The sequence below is a fragment of the Delphinapterus leucas genome, chromosome 15 (assembly GCF_059928025.1).
Source record: "Delphinapterus leucas isolate spDelLeu-1000000601 "Yukka" chromosome 15, BTC_Dleu_Yukka2, whole genome shotgun sequence".
Taxonomy (NCBI): Eukaryota; Metazoa; Chordata; class Mammalia; order Artiodactyla; family Monodontidae; genus Delphinapterus; species Delphinapterus leucas.
Genome location: NC_143143.1, coordinates 77487181 through 77499689, shown reverse-complemented (window position 1 = coordinate 77499689; position 12509 = coordinate 77487181). Strand labels below are relative to the sequence as shown.

The following is a 12509-nucleotide window of genomic DNA, read 5'->3' as shown; positions in this document are numbered from 1 at the left end:
CCTGGGATCATGGCCTTATTGAGCCCATAAACAGGGGGTTGGGCCTCGAGACAGGCAAGGCCGGGCCAAGGTCTCTGCCAGTGGCCTTGTGTCCGAGTCATGCAGTGGGTGGGAAGGGGGGCACTCGGCAGCAGCAGGAAAAGGGGCGCTGTGGAATGAGGGCTGTTTTTCACAGGGTCAGCTCTCACCTCCGTCTTTGCTCTGTGCATCCCGTTTCTATCTGTCCTTCCTTACCCACCGCTCTCTTATTGTCACCTCCTATATATTGAGCACTTATGACCTGCAGAACTCTGCCAGAGTACTTCCTGTACTCCCACCACCCCTATCATGAAGGGGGTGCTCTGCCCCCTCCCCAAATGAGCAAGGCCTGTGACTACAAGTCCCATTGCTCAGGCAGGGAATCAGAGGCCTGGAGCGCTGAGTCACCAGCCCACGGGGGCAGAGCCACAGCCCAGCCCAGGTCTGGGGTCTCCCCAGCTTGCACTTAACCCCATGCCCCGGGCCATCGCCTCTGTACCTCCTCCTCTGTTCTCTTCTGTCTGTCTGTCGGTCTGTCTGTCGGTCTCTCCACCCAACCCCACCCCCGCCCCGGGGCCCTGGCTTTCTCTGAACAACTTTCTATTGGTGTTTTCCTGTATCTCCGTGTCTCTCATTTTCCACCTCAATTTCCCCTTTTCACGCTTTGGGTCTCTCTCCCTCCCTCCCTCGGGTTTCCCTCTTTCTGGTTCTGTATTTCTCTTCTTTACCTCTCTGAGTCTCTGCCTCTCGAACTCTCTGTCTCTCTGTCTGTTTGTCTCTCTTTCCTGTTCTCTCCCCCCTGGCCTTTCTCCCTCTGACCGCCCCGCCTCCAGGCCCCGTCTCCCTGCAGCCAGCCCTTGTCCCGACGCCAGCACATTATGTCCCTGGTCAGACCCTGACGTCAGGCGGGGGCCTGGCGGGCGGCCAGCAGCCGCTGCCGGGCAGGCGGAGGGCGTGCGCGGTTTCCCGGGCCCCATCGCCCTCCCAGCCCTGCAGCTGGGGCTTCAGTTCTCCCCACCTGGCCTCAGCTGGCTGCAGAGTGGACGCTGGCGCTTGGTGGCCACTTGGCCTGTGAACCTGGGGTTACACATCACTCGCCTCTCTCTCCCCTTCATCCCGACCCCAGGGCCATAAGAGACAGCTCCTGGCCCTGCCTGGTCCCCAGAGGGAGATGGTACAGCGTGGGGACAAGACCTGCGGCTGACGAATCCTGACTGTGTGACCTTGGGCAAGTCACCCAGCCTCTCTGAGCCTCATCTCTGAGGCACCTGCCGCTCAGGTCTGCAGGGAGGATCAACTCTAACAGGGGGCTTGCAGTGTGGGAGAGGTGCCTGGCCACTGTGGGAACTCAGCGTCACCACAGGGTCGCACCCAGCAGTCCTCAACAGGGGAAGCCTCGGAGAGGTGCGGGGGTCTAGGTGACACCTGACTGGGGACACAGCTGGTGTTTAGAGGGTAGGGACGTGCATGGGGTGGGGGTGGGGGATGGCCAGGCACGATGGAGGAACACCCCACCCAAAATACAAACAGTGGCCCTGCCGAGAAAACCTGCCCAAGCCCAGTTGGTCTCAGGCCCCATCAGAGCCTGAATAAGTGGTTAAAAAAATGTCATATTTCTTGTTTGGTTTGTTTGGTTTTCTCCCCCTCTGATGTTCAAAGCAATGCGATTTCCTTGAAGGACATCTTGAAGGGCACCTGAGCATCCTGGTTTAAAACAGACTTTAGGGTTAGACAAACCTGGGTTAAATCCAGCTGTATGGCCTCTGGCCAGTGGCTTCCCTGGCTGAGCCTCAGTTTCCTCATCTGTCAAATCGGGATAATAAACATACGCACATTGGAGGCTCATTGTGAGAAGTAAGCAAAACAATGCTTCCAAAGCACAGTAGTCTTTTTTCCTGTCTTTTTTATTCTTCTAATTTTAAATATAGGAGATACAGAAAAGTACAGAGAAGAAAACAAGAAGGTCCCCCAGAGAGAAACACTCAACGATTTTCGTGGAAATTTGGCTCAGTTAACATATTTGTCCTGAGATCCTACTCGTGCCTGCTTTTTTGTTTTTCATGAAAATAAAACCTGATTTGAAGTTTTCTTTAAAAATATCTTCGCCTATTTTATTACTATTGTTCTTTTTCATACGCACAAACTCAAACGGTTTAAAGGGCATCCAGTGAGCTGCGAGGCTCTCTCCCACCCCAGCCTCTGGCTCCCCTTCCCGGAAGCCAACACAGTTAGCAGATTCTCACATGTCCTTCCTTCCTTTCCTGGGGTTAAATCATCTTTGGGCACATGACTTCCAATCCCTCTCCTCATTTTGGTTTTGTTTGTGTTTTTTGATTCACTTAATTATAAAGTATGACATTGTTAAAAAAATAATTAGAACACACAGACAATCAAAAGAAAGGGGAAGATAAGAAAAGTGGAATCACCTGAAATCTTACTCCACCTTTAAAATTTTGGAGTACATCCTCCCAGGCTCTTTCCATCACCTGATGTCTGTAACATTCTTGCAGTCCCAGGTAGCTTTTCTTCTTAGCGCTGATCAAAGCTTGTGACAATGCATTTGTATTTGATGATCAGATAATCTGATAATTATCTGCCTTCTCCACTGTGCAGAAAGTTCCAGGAGGCAAGGAGTGTCATGCCTCTGTCCCCCACAGCCAGCAGGTGCTAACACACAGTAGGCCTGTATGGAATATTTTCCAAATGAATGAATGAATGGGTGAATTCTCTAAAGGGATTATACATTATAGTATACTATCCTGTGACCTATTTTTTTTCACTTAACATATTGGGTACATCTTTCCACATCTCTAGCTAGGCAGCAAATCTCCATTTTTCATGTCTGCATGGAGGTATCACAGTAAACATCTTTTTGATTCTGGCCAGAAGCTTCTGCCCCTAACTGGGAAATTCTTTTTCAAACACGGATCTGTTGACAAATTCCATATGAGCTACCTGTGCCCCAGCCCTTTGGCCGTTTACTTTCAGCCTGACACTTCACTGGGTTTCACAGGCCCATTGTTTTTTGGGACAAGTCAAGGTTTACTGTCTGTCCTTGATATCAAGTTTTTCCAGAGAAGCTTAAGAGTGAAGAACTCATCCCACCCCCATCCCACTGTTTCATGAAACAGTGCCAGTTAAATGTTCTGTAGAGTTGCTGAAGCTGGGAAACTTGGTATAATCCTTGCCTCCCTGGCTGCCTCGTTGCAAATAGCACACACCAAGCTCATTCCTACCTCAGGGCCTTTGCACTGGCTATTTCCTCTGCCTGGAATATGCTTCTCTTGGATATTTACTTGGCTTACCTACTTCAGGTCTCTGCTCAAATGGCCCATTCTCAGACAGGACTTCCTCAACCATTTTTCTAAATTAGCATCTCTAAGTCACTTGTCCAGTTTTACATTTCTTCCTAAAACACTTACCTGATATCATATCATATCATATTATGTTATGTTATGTTAATCTTGGGGGTTTTTCTTATTTACTGTCTATCCCCCTGACTACGAGGGCAGGAGCATGGTTTGTTATCTTTCCTACAGTATCCCCAGCACCTAAAACAGGGCCTGGAACATTACAGGCATTCAATATTGGTTGAATCAATAAATGTTAATTCCAGGATTCCAAGCTTCCTTCCAAGGCTGAGAACTGACTGTCGTTTTCATTCATTCATTCATTCCAGATTTATCTATTGAGCACCTGCCGTGTGCCAGGGCCTGTCTGGGTGCTGGGAGTACTACAGTGGGTAAGGCAAACGGGTCCTCCTCTTAAGGGATGTGGTCAGTGGTCACACAGATGCACCTCCACCTGGATAACATCCAGGTTGACTTGCTGGCCTCGGGTGGCGGAGTACGAACTGGGCTTGTGTTCTGACACACGCGGGTTCCCAGCTCTAACTCAGCCCTTGCAGAGCTGGGTAAACTGCAAGGCTGACACACACAGGAACAATATCCTTGTCCTCTTTTTTTTCTGCCTGAGGTTCCTTCATCATAAGTGGGGAAGAAATTAAAAAGTGATGCCAGGAACCTTTCTGCATCCCTCCCACAGGCCCAGCTGGGGCTTTGCTTGTGGAACTAAGCTCTGCCCTACTTTCTGGCTGCCCCACACCTTCCTCCTTCCTTCAGGGAAGCTCCTACCCGAGTAGCCACCACTCCCCAACAGAGATGCCAGAAAACTCGCATTCCCAGCCTCCCCGGCAGCTTGGTGCAGGCATGGGACTTGGACTCCACCAGCCAGACATGCCTGCTAGAGAGATGTAAGTAGAAGAGAAGGGCAGGACAAGAGTTGCGGAGGAGAATGGACCTGGCTCTGGGGGATGCAGTGGGAGGGGTCCCGGGAGAGCAAGCAGGCTCACTGGGACAGCCCTCCCATAAGACCTGGACCTCGTTCCTGGCTGTATAGCCCCCAGTCCTAACCCATGGCCCACCTGGGATGACAGGTATTAAGAATATTCATGTTCTTTGACCCCCACCAAATCCCTCTTCTGTAATTCTATACTAAGGAAATAAGCACAAATAGTGAAAATGCACAAAGATGTTCACAATCTAATTACTTAGAGTGGTGAGGAGTCAGAAACTACCTAAACGCCCAATGACCGGGGAATGGTTCAGTTAATTAGGTGAGGATTCCTAAAAGAAGGTTAGAGACGATCCCTCCGGCAAAAGATCAGTGTAATACTCAGGATTAGGTACCTCTTTGAGTGGCCGAAAAACCCAAAATAACAGGGGCTTACATGAAAGAGAAACTTGTTTCTCTCTTACATAAAAGAAGCGTGGAGGCGTGAGTCCAGGACTAGTAGGGTGGCTTTATACATTCATCAGGGACATGCGTTCCTTTTCTCTTGTGGTTCCACCACGACCCAAGATAACCACTCAGTTCTGGCTTCATATCTGCATTCAACCCAGCAAGGAAGATGGGAAAAAAGAGCAGGCAGACTCTCGCTAAGGGCACTACTCGGAAGTTATATCCCATTGGCCAGAGCTTGTCACATGGACACACCTAGCTGCAAGAGAGGCTGGGGAATGTAGTTTTTTTCTGGGTGGTCACATGCCCAGCTAAAATTTAGGATTTCTATTACTAAAAAAGAGGGAGAGGTCAGAGAATTGGAGAGAAGCAGGGGGGTCTGCCACAACAGCAACAATTAAAATAATGTCCGGGAGGATTTTGTAATAACATGAAAGAAACATTGTACGGTTTGGGAAAGCAAGATTTGAAATTGTGTGTCCAGTGTGATTACAGCTGTGTAACAAAATTTCAAAACAGAGAAAGCTACTCGAAGGACAAAACTGCTAGAAAGTTAGCCTTTGTGGGAATAAGAAATGTCCTTTTTTCTTTTTATTCTGTATTTTCCAAATGTTGATAATTGAGCAAACTTAATTTCCCAAAAGAAAGAATCCCTGTGCAGATTATAGAGTCTACTTGAGCTATAATTCATGCCACACAAGCTCTTTCTTCGAATGTGCCAAGGCAGCCAGATGGGGAAAGAAGAAATGAAATGATCTCTAGTCACAGACAACATGATTATGAATGGAGAGAAATCCAAGGAACCCACAAAATGCAACTAGAAGAAGAGGGACCTGGGACTTATCACAGGTTCAAGTCATAGCTGTGCTGAAATGTCAGCTCCGTGACCTTGGACAAACCACCAACCTCCCCGTTTCTGCATCTGGGCAGGGGAAGGAAGAACAGTATCCGCCTCTGGACGTGATGAGGGCTAAGAGGAAGAAGCTCCCGCAAAGCACAAGCAGCAGAGGGATCTGCACGGAGCAAGCTCTGCACAGAGGTTCTCAGCAGTGATTTTGTCCCCCCGGGGGACATCTGGCAATGTCTGGAGACCTTTACAACTGGGGGAGGGAAGAAGCTACTGCTATCTAGTGGGTAGAGGCCAGGGATGCTGCTATCGTTCTACAATGCACAGGACAGACTCCCTCTGCAAAGAATACCCAGCCCCAAATGTCAATGGTTCTGAATGAGAAACCCTGCTCTCAACACGCATCAGCTGTTACCATCATCGAGCTTGTTTCCTGGCTTTTGCTGTCATGAACTGCACAGTAGTGGTCGGTGGGGTCACATGCCTGTGGACACGTGTGTTTCTGCAGGATGTGTCTCTGGGCATAGAGTCGCTACAGCAGCCCTGCTCTGCACTTTCATATACTGTAGCCTCCCGAATGCCCCTGAGAGGTCTTCTTCATCTTATCTCAGGCTCTAGACTAGGAGGTTGGAATGTGTCTGCACCCAGGGGAGCTGGGAGAAGGGGCAGGATGGCCGCCGGCCCCCAGGGCAGTGATGACGCAGCTGTGACTGCTGATACGGCACCACCCGCACGGTATCTCCCCAGTGCTTCCTACCCTGTGGGCACTCTGCTTCGCTCATTCCATCCACCTGAAACCCCCCGAGGTAGGCGCTGCCATCAGCTCCACATCAGAGATGAGGAAACAAGCTGAGAGGCAGAACAGGAGGCAGATCAGCTGGCCCCAAAGCCGGCACGCTCTCCCTAGACCTTGCTGCTCTGGCCTAGGGGTCCTTGGCCTGATCATACATCAGAATCACCTGGGAATTAAAAAACCCCAGATCCCCATGTGCCCCTGCTGGCCCGGTCAGGTCAAGCTTGGTTGTGGAATCAAACACATCTTAACTTGAATTTTGGCTGCCCCACTTGCTGGCTATGTGACCTGGGGTCAGTGACTTTACCTCTCTGAGCCTCAGGTTTGTCCTCTGAAAAAAGGGTAGTGTTAGCTACTCCCTCAGAGGGTGGCCATGAGGATTCAGTGAAATGTTCTATGTCACAGGCTGAGCATGGGGCTTGGTACACAGCAAGCACATGTTAAGTGTTAGTTTTTATTTTTGGAGCAGGGCTTAGGCACGTGTGTGTGTGTGTGTGTGTGTGTGTGTGTGTGCGTGTGTGTGTGTGTGTGTGTGTTTAAGCTCTTTAATTAATTCTGTTGTGCCTGGCTAGTTATCTATCCATTCATCCATCATCCATCCAATCATCTATCCGTCCATTTATTCAACACATTTATTTAACACAAACTGTGTGTCTGGCTGAACTTTTGTCCCTGAGGACACAGAAGTGATCAAGATAAAAAGCCTCACCTCACAGAACTGACAATATCAGTGTTGGGAGAATAGACTAGGTAATAAATGAATAAATATGTAAAGTCATATGTAAACAGCATGGGATGGAGCTCCTCTTAAAGATGGACTGAGGGGCTTCCCTGGTGGCGCAGTGGCTGAGAGTCCGCCTGCCGATGCAGAGGACACGGGTTCGTGTCCCGGTCTGGGAAGATCCCACATGCCGCGGAGTGGCTGGGCCCGTGAGCCATGGCCGCTGAGCCTGCGCGTCCAGAGCCTGTGCTCCGCAACGGGAGAGGCCACAACAGTGAGAGGACCGCATACCGCAAAAAAAAAAAAAAAAAAAAAAAGATGGACTGAGAAGCTGACATCTTCTGCTTGTCCTTCCAGACCCCCTCTTTACCCTGCACTGTCTCAGGGCAGATCTGTGTGGACAGCATCAACCTTGGGAGCCCACGCCTCCCCAAGGCAGACACGAGAAAACTCACTTTCTTAGCCTCTCTTGCAGCTTGGGTGCGGGCGTGACACCTGTGTTCGGGAAACAGCAAGGAGGTCTTGGAGGTAGCTGTGGGAATTGAGGTTCAGAGAGGGCAAGGGGCTTGTCCGAAACCAAGCAGTGGTGGGGTGTGGGGAAGGCAGAATTTGAATCCAGGAATACTGGATCCCTCAACTTGAGCCCTTCACTGGTTTATGGCCCTCACTGCGGGAGGGCTGCATTGCGTTGAAAGGAAGGCAAGGAAAAGTGTCCCACACTGAGGCCCACCTCAATGTTTATCAATCACATACTGTAACCCAGGCCTGGGCTCTGCACTTTCATAAGCACGGGCTCACAAAAGCCCTACAAAGCAGGATGAGCAAATCTGGGTTCGGAGAGGTCAAGCAGCTTGCTTGAGGTCACACAGAAAAGGAATCGGGATACAAACCCACTGTTTATCTCCAAACCCTTTGCTCTTTGGATTACAACCCCCTTGCAAGAAGAAGACCCATCGAAGATGTAGCACCTTGTGTCTGACTCTCTGCCCACACTCTGAGCACCCTGGGGTCAGGGTCCGCATCGAAAACTTCTTGCTACTTCCAGATGAAACCCAGGGCGCTATATATGGTAAGCCCTCAATAAATACCACGTCAACACCGCAAGAAAGCACAGCCAACTTACAGGGTTTTGCTTGAGAATTACAGAGGCTCAGAGGCCATTCCTTCTCACACTTTTTCCTCCTACATGTCCCTCCCATGAAAACTCTAGCTGACTCATTCTTTGACCTCATTTAGCTCTTCTAAAATGGTGGCTTTGCGAGGTGGGGGATGAAAAGCAATATTTCCCACATTCTCAGCCTGGACTGTAGTACTTAACTGTAGGGCCTTCCATCTATCCATTTACCAATCTGTCAACAGTCCACCCACACACTTCCATCCACCTGGCCTATTCACTCTATCCAACCTTCCATTTATTCCTCCACTGATCCATAAATTCAAGCATTACCCATCCATCCATCCTCTCACCCACAAATCCATCCACCCACACTTCTATCCACCTGCCCTATCCACTCTATCCAACCTTCCATTGACTTCTCCATTGACCCATGAATTCAAACATCATTCATCCGTCCATCCATCCATCCATACAACCATCCATCTATCCAACATATACATACCAAGTATCCCCTTGGTGCCAAGCCCTGTGCTAGACTCAGAGACAACTAAGACTTGGTACTTGTACAATGGGAGCGACAGATATGATGGATGGTATAGGAAGGGCTCGTTCACTCATTTTTTCCACATATGTTCTATGTTGCCTCTTAGGTGTCAAGCAGTGTTAGACCCTGGAGAACAAAGATAAAGGACACGAGGTCTTGGGCTCCCATCCTAGTGATAGAGACAGAAGTAAATATGAACCAAGGCAGGAAGTGCTCGTTCAATAGTCATTTTGTTCATTCAGCACGTGTTCGCTGATGCCTCCCACATGCCGGACCTGGGCTCTGGGGACACCAAGATATAAAAGACTTGGCTTTAACCACTTGTAACACAGTCCAATGGAGGAACAACAGTCCAATAGGGAATTTCAGCAGAGTGATCAGCAGACATGAGCTGCAATCAGGGTGAGAGCAGGGGTCCATGGAGGCAAGGAAGGTGGCCAAGGGAGATTTCTGGAGGAGGTGGGGCTTGGTCTGAGCCCTAAGGATGGGAGGGGCTCTGCTCAGTCAGCCCCCCTCCTCAGGATCCCCACGGGGCCCCCAGGGCACCCCTTCCCACCCAGGCAGCCCTTTTGAGGCTAGGACTCAAACCCTGTCTCAGGACAAGGCCCTGGGAAGCTGGCTGGCCGAACCTTGGAGACTGTCCCGCAGTGACCAAGGTCTATTGGTGACATTGAGGTTGTTTGTACAAATGTGCTCCATTTTCTAAGCAGTCTCGCTCACAGAAAAAACAAAACAACTCTGCCGGCATGGCGTATGGTGTGGTGTGGACGGGGTAGCTGAGAATGTCTACCACGTATGGTGCCCTGGGGAATGGTGGCACGGGTGCCAGTGGGAGGGGAGAGTGGGAAGGACAGAAGCAAGGCTGGAGATAGATGGTGGCTGGTGGCTCGCAGGCCTTAGGAAGGACTCAGGGTTTGATCTGAACGGTAATGGGGAGATGTTGAGCTGGATTCAAATGGACTAAAACATAAGATTCAAAACTTCCAGGTAGCTAGTGATTAAACCATTTACATATTCATTCATTCCACCAATATTTGAGCACCTACTCTGTTCCAGGCACTGGAGAAACAAAGGTGAACATAACAAACCCAGACTCTGCCTTCCTGGGGCCAGAGGGGACACAGACCCTGAATCAAAAAATCACACAATGAAATAGCGATAAGCACCACCAGGGAAGGCTTCTCCAAGGTGAAGCAAAAGCAGCTGGTTTAGTACTTTTTTTGGCCAATATACATTGAGCACCTACTGTGTCAGACACTGTGCTGAGTGCAGGGGTGCGGGATGAGCAAGATAGACCGAGTTCCTGCCCGCAAGGAGCTGACATTCCAGTGGAGGAGACACACCAATAAATGGACAGCAACAGCATAGTGAGGTAAATGAAGCTGGGGTACGTAGAGGGAGCCGGGAGGGCTTCCTGGAGGAAGGGGGTGAGCCGGAATTAGGTAGGGATTGTGCACGGGGTGGGGGAGGGGCAGGTTGGGAGTCTCCGGTGACCTGCTGGGCTTAGGAGGCAGTGGGGTGTGGCGAGAGATGTGGTAGCCTCGGGAGAAGGTCAAGATCCATTGGAAGGAGACCTAAGGCTGTGGACGCAGGAAGGCAGAGGGTATCTGCGGGGGTCCCTCTGTCTCTCCATCTCCGTCTCTCTTTGTCTCCTTCTCTCTCTCTCTCTGTCTTTGTCTCTTCATCTCTGTCCGTACCTCCTCTTTGTCTCTCTCATGATCTGTCTCTGTCTTTATCTGTCAGTACCTGACAGTCTCTCTGATTCTCTCACTGTCTCTCTAGGCCTCTCAGCTTCTCTTTCTCTGACTCTCTCTTGTCTGCTCTGGTCATCTTCATGAGATGTCAGTAAGAGACAAGGATACTGGGAAAAAAACCCCGAAGGGTGGGCAGGAAGTGAGGCCAGGGGCACAAGGACAGCTGAGCACAGGGACGGGCGGTGACTGAATGTTCTGTTTTGGAAAGACTGCTCTGGTCAGGGGCGAAGGTGGCTGACCACAAAACTTGATAACCTGGCCAAACTCGGGTTCTAGCCAGCCCTGTGGCCAGCAGCCCCATGACCCCATGGATGCCGCACAGAATTTTCCCAGAGGGAGGGAGAGACGGGGAAAATGGCCCACGGGCAGTTTCTCCTCTGGTGAGCGGGACCAACAGGGAGGGGTGGAAATAAGGGAACAGTGAATTCTCAAGCAAGATCTCAGTGTGGTCTAGAATAGGAAAGCCCTGCTTATTGCTATATCCTTTTCAAAGGTTTAACAATTTATTAAGCACTTACTGTGTGCCAGGCACTGTGCTAACCCTCTCAAGTGGAGCCTTGCGGTGTAAGACCAAGGACTGTGGAGCCAGACTGTCTGAGCTTGAATCCGGGCTTTACAAATCACTAGCTCTGTGACCTTGTGTAAATTACTTAAGCTCTTTCTTCGTGTGTAAAATGGGAAGAAAGCAGTACCTGTCTCATCCATCAGAGGTCAAGATTAATATTGTTTAATACTTGTAAAATGCTTGGAATAGTGCATGGCACATAATAAGTGCTCAAGAAAAATCTAAGCTGTTATGATTTCAGCCTTGCGATGGACAATGTAAAGCTAAGGGGGCAGAGTGAGTCATGTCTGAATCCCTGCTTCATCCCTTCCCAGCTCTGTGATCCTGGTTCAGTCTCATAACATAACTGGGTGTCAGTTTTCTTACCTGTTCAGGGAAGATGATCTTAGTACTCACCTCACCAGGGGGTGGAGGGCTTCTATGTATGTGTAAAGTAGATGGAAAGCATTCACCTCACAGGTGAAGCAAGTGTCCAAAACATTTCATTTTCTTTTTTTCCATATGTACAGCAGGTTCAGTGTCTCCCAGAATATCAGAGATATTCTGGGTCCTGTGCTCTTCCTGTCCTAAAAGAGAGTGGCAGTTGGTTAGAGTTGGAGCAAGGCCCCTTGGTGCCCAACATGAGTCCTGACAACAGCCTTCTGATGCAGGCATTATCAACCCATTTCACAGAGTTGGAAACTGAGGTCTGGAGAGGTAAACAGGCTGCCCAAGGCAAAAGGTTCACAAGCACCTGCTCCCCTGAGCTGCTCTTGATCTGAACTCCTGTGACAACCCCACCATTTATGCCATCAGAGGCATAGGACCTTGACCTCTCTCATGCTCAGCGCCATGGTCCTGCCTCAGTATCCCCTGAGCCTGGCCCAGCGCTGGCCTCAGAAATGTTGGTTGTATCAGACAGAATCCACAGGCCCAAAGAGCTGCACTGTCCCTGAATTACCTCTCCGCATCCTCAGCCTGCTTCCTCATCCTCTGCCAGCCAGCCGGAAGGAAATTCAACATGGCCACCACACCCCTAAATACTCCCCTCACTACCAGGGCAAGAAGCAGGTGACAAGCACAGGCAGTGCGGAGGAGGGGATAGAATGGGGTCTGGAGGCCCAGAGCCCCGAGTTCTCATGCCTTGGCTGTGTGACTTTGGACATGGCACTTCCTCTCCATGCTGAGCCTCAGTTTCCTCATCTATAGAATGGGCACAATCATCATACTATCCACCTCTTCAGTTGATGCGAAGAAGAGAGGGAGCATGGGTACAGTGCTAGGCATGGGGCAGACGCTCAGAAAATGACAACTGTCCCTGCTATGTGGGAGGGGCGGCTGAAGCCCTCTCCCCCCACCCCAGTCCTTCAAGCCCAGTTTGGCTCTTCATGGTCAATGGTGAGCGCCTCATGAGACAGTATAGTAGTTAAG

The 12509-nt window shown here is 50.0% G+C and overlaps 1 long non-coding RNA gene across 1 annotated transcript in view; it reads right to left on the bottom strand.

Annotated features, from left to right (window-relative positions):
- Positions 1 to 12509, bottom strand: part of LOC111186769 (uncharacterized) — a 246370-nt gene that overhangs the window by 17072 nt on the left and 216789 nt on the right. Inside the window, exons 4-5 of the long non-coding RNA XR_004024083.2 lie at positions 11496 to 11665; positions 2445 to 2701 (exon numbers count right to left, since the gene is read on the bottom strand). This is a non-coding gene — a long non-coding RNA (uncharacterized LOC111186769). The remainder of the gene's footprint in view (positions 1 to 2444; positions 2702 to 11495; positions 11666 to 12509) is intronic.